This window comes from Bos javanicus, chromosome 13 (assembly GCF_032452875.1).
Source record: "Bos javanicus breed banteng chromosome 13, ARS-OSU_banteng_1.0, whole genome shotgun sequence".
Lineage (NCBI taxonomy): Eukaryota > Metazoa > Chordata > Mammalia > Artiodactyla > Bovidae > Bos > Bos javanicus.
In genome coordinates this window covers 72,940,337-72,954,176 of record NC_083880.1, presented here as the reverse complement: position 1 = coordinate 72,954,176, position 13,840 = coordinate 72,940,337, and the positions used below count along the sequence as shown (strand labels likewise).

The window sequence follows — 13,840 nt, the reverse complement described above, 5'->3', positions numbered from 1 at the left end:
CGGCTGTGCTGACGTTCCGGTCCAGGGTCTCCACCATCTGACACTGTGGGATGGATGGAATTACAGGCTCCATCAGAAAGGCTAGTATCCTTCTCGAACTGGCACTCTGGGGCTTTGGCTCCTGCCCTTGCCCAGCTGACATTACAAGTGCCTAGCGCAGGAGGCCGACCTTCCTGGCTCGGAGAGGGAAGTATGCCAAACTCAAAGGCCGATCCTGGAAAACACCAACAGCCACCAGTGTGCTCTGGCTGCCTCCCCGCCCCACCCCCGCACGGATGGGTCTAGGGAACACACTATTTTCATTTTTATGCAATATTTATATATTTTCCCTTCACTCTCTGCTCTTAAAAGTCAACAGCATTCTCTGAGATCTGCTCTTACTGAAGTGGATCAGTGATGAAAGTAGCCAAATCTGAGCATCAGAAGACCACCCAGTGTACCTGATGCATGATCTCTGTAGTTCTGAGAAGCAAAAGAATAATTTAAAATAAGGGGTATGAAGGGGTGTGTGTGTGTGTGTGTGTGTGTGTGTGTGTGTGTGTGTAGGTGACTGGATAATTAAGGGGCTTATTGGTAGGTAAGTGAGAGTTGGTTGTGGGTGTGCTTGTATGAAAGGCTGATCAGTTCTAAGCAATGATGAAAAGATTTTACTGCAGAACTTTATATAACTATGAAGGTTTCTACACTTGATCTGAGCTTAGGGAAAAAAAAAAAGTCAACAGCAAATGGGGAAATATGAGCAACCCTCCTCGGAGCTGGAAGCTGCATCAGCAAACGGGCGTCCTCAGACTGTTAACGACAGCACCAACGCCAGGAACTCTGAATGACCTGACACAATACACCAAGAAACCTCAACTTTTCTCACACCCTTGAGCCAGTAAGTCAGCAAGGTGACCGGTGAGAACAGTCCCTGGCTGTGTCAGCTTGCACTGCTCCTGGGGGTAAAACACAGCATCTTTCCATGTGTATTTCCTTTTCTGTGAACTGTACTCAAATCCTTTTGCCCATTTTCCCATTAGATGGTAGCATTCCCACTGATTTGTGGGAGTTCTTTATATATTGAGATAATCAGTCTTTCACATTAAGAAGCATTACACGTATTTTTCGGAGAAGGCAATGGCACCCCACTCCAGTCCTCTTGCCTGCAAAATCCCATGGACGGAGGAGCTTGGTGGGCTGCAGTCCATGGGGTCGCTAAGAGTCGGACACGACTGAGCGACTTCACTTTCACTTTTCACTTTCACGCATTGGAGAAGGAAATGGCAACCCACTCCAGTGTTCTTGCCTGGAGAATCCCAGGGACGGGGAGCCTGGTGGGCTGCCGTCTATGGGGTCGCACAGAGTCAGACACGACTGAAGTGACTTAGCAGCAGCAGCACACATATTTTTGGGGTTTTGTTCTCTGATTTTATTTCTCTGTGTGCACACATTTTTTTTCTCTTCAAGTAGTCAAACTGATCCATATTTTACTGTATGGTTTTCGGGTTCTGGATCATACTTAGAAATGTCTTCCCCACTCCGAGATTGGTGAAGAATTCTCTCTTGCTTATTTCTTGTATTTTCCTGGCTTTATTTTTCATATTTAAATCTTTGACTGAGCTCGAATTTATTTGCTATGAGGTATGAGGTAGGGAATCTACCTTAATTTTTCCCAATTATCTCAAAACATTTTGTGGAATCATCAAACTGAAAAGACTCCCTGAGCTCATGGAGACAAACCTCTCATTAATAGCCGGGGAAAGTGAGGTTCAGAAAGGGAAAGTGACTCGCGCAAATTCTGGATCTAGCTGTCTGATGTCCTAGTCCAGAGGCCTTTCTCCCACGCCTTGCTGCACCCCTGGGGGTCGGAGTCCCCAGCGACAGGCCCATCTCTCAGGGGCATGCGGTTGCCAGGAGGCACCAGTTCTGACGTGCGGCCCACGTCCCTGTTATGAGCTCAGAGACCTTGGACAACTGCCTCCATTTCTCAGGATCCCAGTTTCCTCCTCAGCCACACGGAGAGAACAGTAAAAACCTTCTGCTTAGGGGGCTGTTGTGAAGTCAATGGGTCAGTGTGCTCAAAAAGAGTCCGATAAGATGTGTGCAAGGGAAGAGGCTCACAATAAGTCATTACCACGGTCCATTCTCACTGGGTGACTTATCAGTAAAACTGTCCTACTGACGCTTTCTTTCAGCTTCTTTGTTTTTACTCTGTTTAGTGATGCACAGAAGGCCAAACCTCATGCTTCCTGCTTTTGTGCTTTACCGTGCTGAGTGAATTAAGTTCCACAGGAGTGGCGCCCTGGCTGACGTGTGGACTGCTGCATCTGATAGGCCTGGCACAGAGGTGAAGCCCAATGAATATTTCATAAATGAGTGAATAATAGAAGACGGTCTAGATTCCAGGGCAGAGCAAAGACTACGCGGCTTTGCCTTATAACAGGGGCCAGAGGTCTGGCTCAGTCTCCTACAGCAGGGTGACCGCCCTTCTCCCCACCCTGGGACCTTCCCTCTCTCCCAGCTTCCTTTCCCCCCATCAGAATAATCAGGTTGAAATATGATCCCTAAATGTCTTCCAGTCCTGAAACTTCATTCACTCATTTATTCTGTGTTTACTGAGTACTTTTTGTATGCCAGGCACTATGCCAGGTATGGGATATGCATTGGAGCCAAAAAGATATTTACTATGTGATAACAGAAAAAGGCACCGGAAATCAAAACTACAATGAGATGTCACCTCACATCGATCAGAATGGCCATCATCAAAAAGCCTACAAATAATAAATAACGGAGAGGGTGTGGAGAAAAGGGAACCCTCCTACTCTGTTGGTGTGAATGCAAATTGGAGAACAGTATGGAGTTGCCATATGACTCCTGGGCATGTACCTGGAGAAAGTTCTAATTTGAAAAGATACATGCACCCTGAAGTACCCAAGGCACGGAAGCAGCCTAAATGTCCATCAACAGATGAGGATGTGGTGTTTACATATACATATATATATAACGGAATATTTCTCAGCCATAAAAAGGAAATAATACATTTGTAGCAACATAGGTGAACCTAGAGATTATCATACTAAGTGAAGTAAGTCAGGCAGAGAAAGACAAATACAATATGATATCACTTATATGTGGAATCTAAACTAATGATACAAATAAACTTATTTATAAGGCAGAAATAAACTCACAGACACTCACAGACATAGAAAACAGACTTATGGTTTCCAAAGGGAAAAGGGGAGGGAGGAATAAATTTGGAATTTGGAATTAACAGGTACCTACTATACTATACAAATAATAGATAACCAACAAGGACCTACTATATTAGACAAGGAACTATATTCAGTATCCTGTAATATCCTATAATGGGAAAGAATCTGAAAAAGAATATATATGTGTGTGTGTGTGTGTGTATATGAGACTGAAGATATATATATAAATATGAGACTGAATCGCTCTGCTATACACTTGAAATACTATAACTCAACTACGCCTCAATTGATAAAAGAGAGGGGCATTAGCAAATAAATGAATCTATCATCAGGGCCTGTGTAAGTGCTGTGGAGGAAGAGAACAGGTTTCTCTGTGTAGGGGTGGTTCAGTTCAACACTGAATGGTCAGGAAGGCCTCCTTAAGGATGTGATCCTGCGCTGAGGTCCACAGAAAAGTCAGACAGAAGGTGATCTAGGTAGAGTCAACAGCCAATCTGGGAATAAGCGATCTACCATATTCTATCTCAGCTTGAGCCCTGAGTGGTGCTCAAGCCTGATGTTCTTCTGCTCCTCCCCGTCTTCAGGAGGTTTGGGGGCCTTCCTCGGGGTAAAGCCTTTGGCCCTGAAAAGGAAGAGGCTGTGGGCTCAGCTTCCCAGACCCTTGGCGGCCCGGGGTCAGAGGCTGCGCTCTCGCAGGTGCTTGCCCTGGGCGCCGTCTGGTTTCCCCATGGGAAGCTGTCTTCTCCCTTTGGTTGTTATTCTCCCCCCAGCTCTGTAAACTGAAGAGGCCCCAGCTTTTGCCAAGAGCTACACAGTCTGTTCCAAGTCTGCAGCTATTAGTCCTCATAGCTCAGGCAGATTCCATGACAGCGCCAAATTGTTTTCCAAATATACCAGAAAGGTCATTTCCTGTTTTTTTTTCTTTTTAAAAAATTAAGTATTTGCAGAGACGGTACAAATAAGAAAGCAGAGCCTTCTGTAATGGACGCAGAGCAGACAGTGGGACTTGGTCCCCTGGGACACGCCTCCTCAGGGGTGGGGAACATGCTTTCTAAGGCTCCTTTGAGGGAAAGCAAGGGCTGTGGAAACCTGATGCAAATACCAGGGCCTGGCGACCTGGCATTCCTCAAATTCAGAGGAAGCGGCTTTTCTCTGTGATGAGAAGCCAGACCCAGAGAGGCACTGAGGCAGGCAAGATAAAAAGGCCAGGGCTCCAGACTGGGAGCATTCCCAGAACCTGGGAAAGGGCAGGGCAGTAGTTCTGGGAACACGCCCCAAGCTCTACCTAGTCCCTGAGGGACACACCCAGGGCAGAGTCTCCAGAGAAGAACCCGGCTTCTACCAGGGCAGCACCTGATGCCCACAGAGAGGCTTCCTTTGGAGGCAGCTGGGCAGGGCCTTGGCCTCCACACCCAGGGGGCCAAAACCACGCGGCAGGGAGGGCAGGTGGTGGAGAGACCTGCTTTGGGAGGGAAGGGGGGCGGTGCTGAGTCACACGAGGTCTCCACAGACGCCCTTCTCCTCAGACCACTCTCCCACTGGGGGCCTGCAGACCCCACACCCTCTGGGCCTCCTCCAGCCTCAGGGGCCCCTTCTTAACCTCGTCCATGCATGCGTCTCCTCTGTCAGGGACCTTCATGTGAGAGGCCCCCACCCTAGCACCAGGCCCGGGCCCTCTTCTCTATGTGCCCCTGGGGGCTCTCACCCTTGCCCTTGACAGTCTATGTGGACGGCTCCCCAGGCCTCTCTTCAGAGCTCTAGAATGGGCAGTCTAACCGCCTACTCCGCCCTTCCCTTGAACGTCTCACCAGCATTTCCAACTTCACGTGTCCAGTCACAAGCCTGCTCCCCCCAGCACCCTCCAGGTCAGTGACGGAACCAGATGTCGAGGCTGCTCAAGTTGGAAACCTGGGGTCATCCCAGGGGAACGGAGTATTCTCTTTCTTCACTCCCGGCCCGGTTCGTCACCAGGTCCCCGCGCTTCTACTTGCAGAACTGAGCCTGAATGGGCCCCCTCTCCCCTCCAGCTCCCAGTCTCCATCACTGCTCATCTGTGCCCCCAGCCGTGGCATCGCCTCACCACCTCCCTGCTCCCCGCTTGCACCCGACCCAAGTTCTGCGCTCACCACGAGGGCCAGGGTGAGGTACGCGCCTCAGACACTGGGTCCTGTGGTTCCCCTGCTTCATTCGGCCTTGGATGCCCTAGCATTTCACATCTGGCCAAGTCCAAGCTCTCTACACCAGCCCCTGACATCCTGCACTGACCTGGGCCCGCCTTCCTCTGTGAGCTTTTGTCTCCTTTCCACCTTCTTCTCGGCCCATTTGGGTCTTTAATTCCTCATACTAGCTCTTCCGGACTTCAGGGCCTTCATGAGACTGTGTGCTCTGCCTGGAATGTTCTCTGTCACTTTTCTTTTTATAGAGCCTCTTAGATGGATTCCTAACCCTGCCTTTTTAGGCGCTCCTGCTCTGGGACCCCGACATGGGGCCCTGCAGGTCGTGAATTCCCGTGCTCACCCAGCTGCATGTGGGCTGAACACCTGGAATCCTGCATGATACGGTGGCACCGCGAGGGCCTGGGGTCGCTCAGCTGCTGTCCCTAGAGCTGCACACCTCAATGCCCACAGAATCCTCTTCTGTAAAATGGGGGTGTGCCAAATGCCTGGAAAGGAGCTCATAGGGAATAATCAGAGCCAGCAATTACGGAGTCCTGACTGCCTGCAACACTGCTAAGCATCTTACAGGCATCTCACTTCATCTTACAGCAACTCTCTGGGGTAGGAAGCATTGCTACTTCTGTCCTACACAGGAAGAAGCTGAGGTACTGAGAGGCTAAGTACTTGCCCAGGGTCATATCATCCACTGACTGTGGAGGAAGAGGGAGCCTGCACTATTGGGACAGGAAGCACAGAAATGAGTTGGCATCAGGCCTGGCAGGCAGTAAGGATTCATTGAAAACTGTCCACTCCCCTTTCTCCCCTTTCTTCTCCTCTATCCCGCAACTCATAACAAGGCATTTCTGAAGGAAGGAAAAGAAAGCAATGAAGTCCCAGGAGAGCATTTTGCAATGCTGGCGAAAGCAAATACCCAGATGTACTTTACCCAGGCTGAAGCAAAATTCTGTTGAGAATGTTTGACTGTAAATGTAAAATCTTATGAATCTGTCCAGTGATGTTGGGTTGATTCTCTGAACTCTGCCACAACAAATTCTAATTTTTGTCATCTAACTTGGTGAAAAAAGTATTGGGGGTGCACATTTAAAAAACTCCCACCCACTCTGTCACCGTGTCTCCCCCTGTGGCTAGGCAGCGTTAGCACTTCATGGAGGGCTGGGGTTGGGCATTTGGGATGGTGACACAAGCTCTTCAAACCACGGGAGTCTGTGCTTCTGTGGAGCTTTGGGAAAGAAGCAGAATACAGCCCAACAATATTATTGCTCGGAGACTGAGTCTCCCCAGCTCTCCTGTGGTTTGCTCGTTATCTATACTTGGTGAGGGCTCTGCTAAAACGCAAAGTTCCCAGAGGCCAGCAATCCTGGCTGGAACATGGAAGGAGGACCGGAAGGTGAAGTGAGATCACTTCCCAGCAGGCTGGCCAGAGCTCCAGCAGCTAGACTGAGCTCCAGGTCTGCCGATGCCAGGGTGGGTGCCTCTGGGCAAGGTTCTTGTCTCTCCAACCTCGGGGGTCTCAAGTGCAGAAGGAAGGGGTAAGCTGGGAATCCCTGTGGTGTTTTTGAAACACATCTGCAAGTTCTTTGACATTTCTCTTGTCAAGAGGTGGAGTGTACTTTGTATCCTTGTGAATGAGCTGGTTGTCGTGACTTGCCTCTAACTAACAGAGTACAAGAGAAGTGATGACATGTGACTTCCAAGACGGGGTTAGAAGAAGTGTCACAGCTGCCATCTGGCTCCCTCTTGGGACACTTGTCTTGGGAGCTTTGAGCTGCGTGTAGAAGTCTGAGGCTGCCACGTTTTGGGGATGCCCAAACCAGTCACATGGAAAGGTCCTGGGGTGGCCATGGAGGGAGACACAGCAGGCGGCCCCAAGCTGGCTCCTCGAGGCTCCGACACCAGCCACTACCTGCAACTGCATGGGAGACTCAAGCCAGAACTGTCCAGCCGGGCGGCCCCCAAATTCCTGACGCGCAGGAAAAAGCAGGAAAGGTAACACGTCACTGCTGTCGTCTTAAACCACTGAATATTGGCAGTGGAGTGTTATGTGGCAGTAGATAAACAGGGTGAGCTCTAATGTGACTTCCAGCTTGGGGTCCCTCTACAATACCTCTAAAAGTCTACAGAAAACATGCCCCAAAGCCATGGTGGAGAAGGAAAAGAAGCAAGATCTTCTCTCTATAATATGGATTCCTTCATCTATTCATGTAATGAAATATTACTGATCACTCAGTGTGTACCAGGCTTGGGACTAGGTGCCACAGATACAAAAGCAGTGAGACACCAGGGGCTCTGGAGGGACAGTCAAGGTCTAGTTAGGGAGGCTGACTCAAACACCCGTAATTCTTAACCAGGGAGGAGGGGCAGGGGCGCACATACCAGAATTCCAAAATCACTGGTGAACCACAGCTTCAAACTATCCCTCCTGCCTCCCCTGGGGATTCTGACAGTGCCCCAGAGGGGGATGGGCGAGTGTTTTGTAGTCAATGACCACTGCCCATATCAGCCTCTGTTCCTGATGGAAGGTGTCATGGCCCACACACGTGATGAGAGAGGAGAGACTTTAGGGACCGATTCTGTATAGGAATCTTTTAAAACTTTAAGAATCTTTGGGAAAAGCTTGGTCGCTAGGAGCTGTAACAATAAGATGTACAAGGCAGAGAGGGCTCAGAATCCAGCCACTTACACACAGTCACTAACTTTAAAGATACGACCCCCTCCCCTATTTATTGCTCACTGGGCAGAGGGGATTCAGCAAGGAACAGCACAGACTCTCTGCCCTCACGAAGATCACAATCTGCTGGAGTGACTCATACTAACGAGCAAACAGAAGAACCAGCAGGGGTAACAGTGCCTTCGAGAACACTGGAGGAGGGCAAGGGCCGGGGGGCTCTCTCAGAGTAGACAGGGAGGCCCTCTGGGAGAGGGACACGGGTGCAGAGACTTGGGGGGACACCCGGCTAAGCGTGCCAGGCAGAGGCAACAGCGTGCAAGAGGCGGGGCCTGCCTGGAGTCCAGCAAGAGGACAAGGAGGCCGCAGGGCTGGTGAGCAGCGAGTTGGGGAGAGAGAAGGCTGAGGGTGGCCGGGGCCTTCTGGGGCCTTGGAGGATAAGGGCTGACCTGGAGTTTTGCTCCGATTTTGACTTCCCCCTTTCAGGGCCATTCCCAGATGAATGCTTTAATATTCCTTTCCACGCCAGTTCTGAGTCTCCTCCCCGCGCCCCATCACCCCGAGTGGACGGGGATTTAGGCCTGAGGGCATCTCGTCACACATCCCCCACAGGCACAGACACTATTGACCCAAAAGCAGGCCCAGCTGGGGTGGCAGGGGGCCTCCAGTCTTCAGCTAAAGGAGAGACAAGGTTCTCATCCCATTCCTCCTGCCTCTGGAGAGAAACAGCTCAGAATCCACACAGCACAACACAGGAGAGGACCGATGCAATGAGAAAATGTGGCAGAGTCACGTCTCCAAGCCAAGGACCGTCCGACCTGAGCAGAAACGCAGGAAAAGAGCCTGACACTGGGAAAGACTGAGGGCAGGCGGAGAAGGGGGCCACAGAGGACGAGACGGCTGGACGGCATCACCGACCCGATGCACGTGAGTTTGAGCAAGCTCCGGACAGGGAAGCCTGGCATGCTGCAGTCCATGGGGTTGCAAAGAGTCGGACACAACTTAGTGACTCAACAACAACAGGTTCTCCTGTGCCTTTGGCCCAGAGTCCCTTGGTTCGGTCCCCCAGCCCTCCACTCCCTACCTCCAGGCATGGGGTCTTCAGGGGACGGCCAGCCCCCAGGGCCCAGTGGCCCCTTCCCTGACCCAACAGAAGATAAGGGATTCCTGCTTTGCCACCACACAGGTGCTGGCCCACCTGTCCCATATCTGCCTTCCCCACTGGCTCCAGGACAGGCACCCCTTCTGATCACTGTATCCCCACCGCATCGCAGAGTATGTGACGCATGGAAGATGCTCAATAAATACATTCATATGAATGCGTTAATGAACAAACAAAATAAGCAACGAACACATGCACTCTCAAGCCAGTGATGAAAACAACCACCCAAGTCCTGGTCCCTGACCAAACAAATAACAAAGGGAATAATAAAAATGGCTACTATTTACGGGGTATATGTGCTATGTGTCAGATATGGTTAAGAAGTGCTTCTCAGCAGCCCTGTACAATTAGGTCCCTTTTCCACAGCAAGGATGTACTGGAACCCACCCCGACCCCCACACCCAGGTGCCTGGCTCCTAGGCCCGAGGCCTCAAAGGTGGTGGCTCCCTTTGGCTCAGGGAAGCAGAGCACTGTTGAGAACAGTGCTGAGAACAGCCCACTTGACAGGCGATGCTGAGAAGTGGAAATTACTCAGAGAAACTTGTCTCTTGTCAATCATAAATTTGGGCATATCAAAGACAGGCTTGTAGCTTCTTAGCTAATAAAACCATTTATAAAATACATTAGAGTCAAATTTCATTTGTCTAATTATTCCTCAGGGAATGACTCACTCTAGATCACCAAGATTCCCACACTGTTACTCTTTTAAGCATCAGAACTTTCTGTGGAGACAGAAAGCAGACTGGTGGCTGCCTGGGACTGGAGAGGCTGGGGGGCTTGGGAAGGTGATGAGTTCAGGATGTGGGGTTTCTTTTTGGGGGGAATGAAAAGGTTCTAAAATGATCATGGTGACAGATACAAAACTCTGAAATATACTGTAGGCCAATGAATTATATATTTTAAATGAGTGAACTGTGTGGCATGTGAATTATATCTCAGCAAAGTTGTACCAAAAAAAAAAAAAAAAAACCTTATCTGAATTAAAATGGACAGAGACTCTTCTCAGGCACTGCACTAATGCATTAGTGTATTACCCACTAACCTTTTCTTCATGATTTAAGATCAGTGCCGTGTGCATAGTTTTTAGTATCTTGTGTAACACGACAACCTTCTCAGTATTATAAGATACAGAGCTGTTTGATCTACCTTTCACAGCGCATTATTTTTTTCTAAAAACGGTGAATTTACTTTCACCATAAAGCTTGGTGGTTAAGTTCATGTACTTGGGTCATGTATCACTTACTGACTGTGTGACCTCTGGTGAATTACAAGATCTTTCTGTGCTTCAGTTTTTCACACATAAAATAAGAGCTTCAACCTCCATGGGAAGTTGTGATGATTAAATAAGATAAGGTATACAAAGCCCTGGATGCTGTTCCTGGTGGTGGTAAGCCAGACTGAAATTCAGCTATCCATCAACACTGTTCCCACTGGGCTGGCTTCCCAGGTGCCTCAGTGGTAAAGAACCTGCCTGCAGATTCATCTGCATCCAGGGGCTTCCCAGTGGCACTGAGTCAGAACAGGACACAAGCCTGGTGGCTTAGGAAGGAGATGCAGGAGACTCGGGTTCGACCCCGAGGTTGAGAAGTTCCCCTGGAGGAGGAAATGGCAACCCACTCCAGTATTCTTGCCTGGAAAATCCCATGGACAGGAGAGCCTGGCGGGCTACAGTCCATGGGGCCGCAAAGAGTTGGACATGACTGAGCATAAAGACAGAGCACTGTTCCCACTGCTGTCAGTGTAGCTGCTGTAAAGCCCCTCTGAGCCATAGACTCAGAAACCAGAAGACCTCCAAAGTGTGCTCAGTGAGATGAAACAGGGGCTGGGGGTGCAATTTTGTGGTTAGACTTTGGGACACGCCATCAGATGGCTCTAAGCACCAGCAATATTAGCTAGTTTGTCCCAGTTCACCCCTAAACAGAAAAACCTAGATGAGGTTGCCCAAGATATCCTGGCACATGGAAGACTGGTGCCTAAGGAGACTCGAGACCCCAAAACACTTGGGGCTCTCTCTTGACCACGTGTGTGTGCTCAGTTGCTAACTCATATCCAACTCTGCAACCCCAGGCACTGTAGCCTGCCAGGTTCTTCTGTCTATGGGATTTCCCAGGCAAGAACACTGGAGTGGATTGCCACTTCCTTCTCCAGGGAATCGTCCCAAATCAGGGATTGAACCCATGTCTCCCGCATTAGCAGGTGGATTCTTTACCATTGAGCCACCAGGGAGCCCCTCTCTAGACAACTGATTTTTAACCTTCAGAGGTCACAGACACATCTGAGAATCCGAGGAAAGCTATAGATATTTAGCCTAGGAGAGTATGTGTGTATACATACAAAACTGTACCCATGTTTACAGGAAAATCTTGAATCCCAGAGAAGCCTGTTTAAATACCTTGGCTCTAAACTTCACATAACCCTAGCATCCTCAAGGTTCAGTGGCTAGGCCCCAGTGCTCCCACAGCAACTGGAACAGAAGGCCCTCTGACCCTGGCCAGATAAACAGTCCTGGGAGCTGACTGCCGCATCCAAGCCACTGCAAACATCTGCATCCAGGGGCTTCCCAGCAGCACTGAGTCAGAACAGGACACAAGCCTGGTGGCTTGGGAAGCTGCTATAGGGCAAGGCCCAAATGCCTTGCTGATAAGCAGCTGGGAAGTTTCAGACCCAGAGCAGCTGCCTGCCAGATAAGATCCTTTCTCTGCCAACAGAGAAGAGGAATCTTAGGAGCGGTGCTAGAGGCAGGCCAGGCCGTGAGAGGGAAATCAAAGGAGCTGGAAATCCCCCAAACTCCCAGGACTACTAGGACTTGGACAGTGAAATAAAAACCAGAGATTCTGCCCAAATGTAAGAAGATGGAGCTGTAAAGGGGTAGATAAGTTGGGGGCAAGGGAGGTGGGCGGACCATGGATCAGAGGCTGTTAAAAAATGTTTAGATACCATAAAGATATGAACACTGACCCAAGGCAGCCACACTTCCAGGCAGACCATTCTAGGATCTATGGACTGCATTCTTCTTCCAACTGGAAGGGACCTGTACCATCTCTCCTCATCAGATCACTGGGCTGTACTTGTTTCTTTGGGCTGGGTTTTGCCTGCTTTTGCTTCTGTACCACAGTATTAAAATCCCCATCATGTGCCCTTGTCTTTATGAAAATACTTTTAAAACAAACAATTGGTGGACAGGGAAGTTGGCATCGCACCCAGATTTGCATTCTATCTGCTTAAGCAGATGGTCGAAGAAACCCATTCTCTTGTAAGCCACCAGAGGTAAATTGTCTTTCTGATTCTCTATAGCATCAGAGAAACGGTGTAAATGGAATCATGACGGAAACTGCAGCCTGATTTTACATAACTTCTGAAAAGGGCCGTCCTGGCTCTCCCTCATGGGACGCTGCGTCCTCTCTGATTTCATTTGGAACCGATTTCTTTTCCTTCTTCAAACGGAAGTAAAAGTACGCAGGCAAACACTCGTGACGCTGCAGCAGAGTGGTGTGAGCAGTGTGACTACCCACCTGGCTCAGTTTCTTTTTCCTGCTCGCATCTCTTCAGATTTTCCACTGTCGACTAATCAATGTGGAAATTCTAAGGAACCAGAAGAAAAACAGAAATTAGAGTCAGACATCCGCTAGGGCTGAAGCAATCTTTTACGAATACAAGTTAACAATATCTATCAACTTATTAACTGTGCACATCCTTTGGCTCACTCAAACATCTAAAAATTTATACTATAAATGGGTTCACATAAGTTAAAAAAAATGTCCAGTAAAACACACTGTGTAAAAGTAAAAAAATTAAAAATAAAAGAGGAAACAACTTAAGTGTCTGTTACTAGGAAAAAGAGTTAAATTATGATATCGACGCAGGGAGGAACTATACAGCCATTACAAAGATTCTGTAATGGCTGTAATGGGGGAGATTCTGTGGTACTGACATGGGAAAATGTACATACTCTGATGTTTAAAAAAGTGTAAAATTGTATATACTATTTTAGTAAAAAATGAACGTGATTGTTTATCCTTAGGAAAAAAGTACAGCGTTTGTGTACATACACACTTTTTGTATCTATATTAGAAAAAGGCAAACAGCAAACCGAAAACAGCGGCTCCTCCTGGGACTCAGAAACTGAGGGGAGAGGAAGGAAAGGCTTTCAATTTTTACAGGAACTGTTTCTGTTGCAGCTGAAAACTTTTATTAGAGGCACGCACATCTTTCATAGTCATTATACACCCTGTTTAAAGTCCAAAGTATCAAGAGTAAGGGCAAAAGGAATTTTTGGACAAAGACTAAGCAGGTTTACCATTGACAGAACTCCAAAACATTCTCCAATAGAAGAGAAAGTGAACACAGAGTATCATTGTGATTGTAGAAGCAACAGTGAGCAAAATTAGTAAGAATATTGGTACATTTAAACAAGTACTGACTGAGTGAAACAAGCTAAATGAGGAGGTAAAAACAGACTTGACGGTATTTGACAACGACAACGTGGAAGATGGAACCGAAATCAGATAGATATTCTAAGGTCCTCGATTATTCAGGACAAAGAAATGCTGTTTTATTTTAGATAACACTTCCATGATGAATACTGAAATTTTAAAAACAACAAAATATAGAAATAGAACACATGAGTCCAGCCAGTTAGTATGTT

General features: G+C 48.4%; 1 protein-coding gene and 2 non-coding genes across 7 annotated transcripts in view; 2 read left to right on the top strand and 1 right to left on the bottom strand.

Annotated features, from left to right (window-relative positions):
• Positions 1 to 13,840, bottom strand: part of PKIG (cAMP-dependent protein kinase inhibitor gamma) — an 80,116-nt gene that overhangs the window by 11,099 nt on the left and 55,177 nt on the right. For 4 of the 5 annotated variants that reach the window (XM_061437683.1, XM_061437684.1, XM_061437685.1 and 1 more), the window contains exon 2: positions 12,708 to 12,777. The gene's annotated coding sequence lies outside the window, so the exon portion shown is untranslated. Of the gene's footprint in view, positions 1 to 5,456; positions 5,563 to 12,707; positions 12,778 to 13,840 lie in introns of those variants that run through there. The other variant, XM_061437681.1, reaches the window with a different exon arrangement.
• Positions 389 to 468, top strand: LOC133259941 (small nucleolar RNA U2-19). The gene has a single exon (XR_009740608.1). It is a non-coding gene; the product is annotated as a small nucleolar RNA U2-19 (small nucleolar RNA).
• LOC133259940 (small nucleolar RNA U2-30) lies at positions 629 to 700 on the top strand. Its single transcript, XR_009740607.1, has one exon. It is a non-coding gene; the product is annotated as a small nucleolar RNA U2-30 (small nucleolar RNA).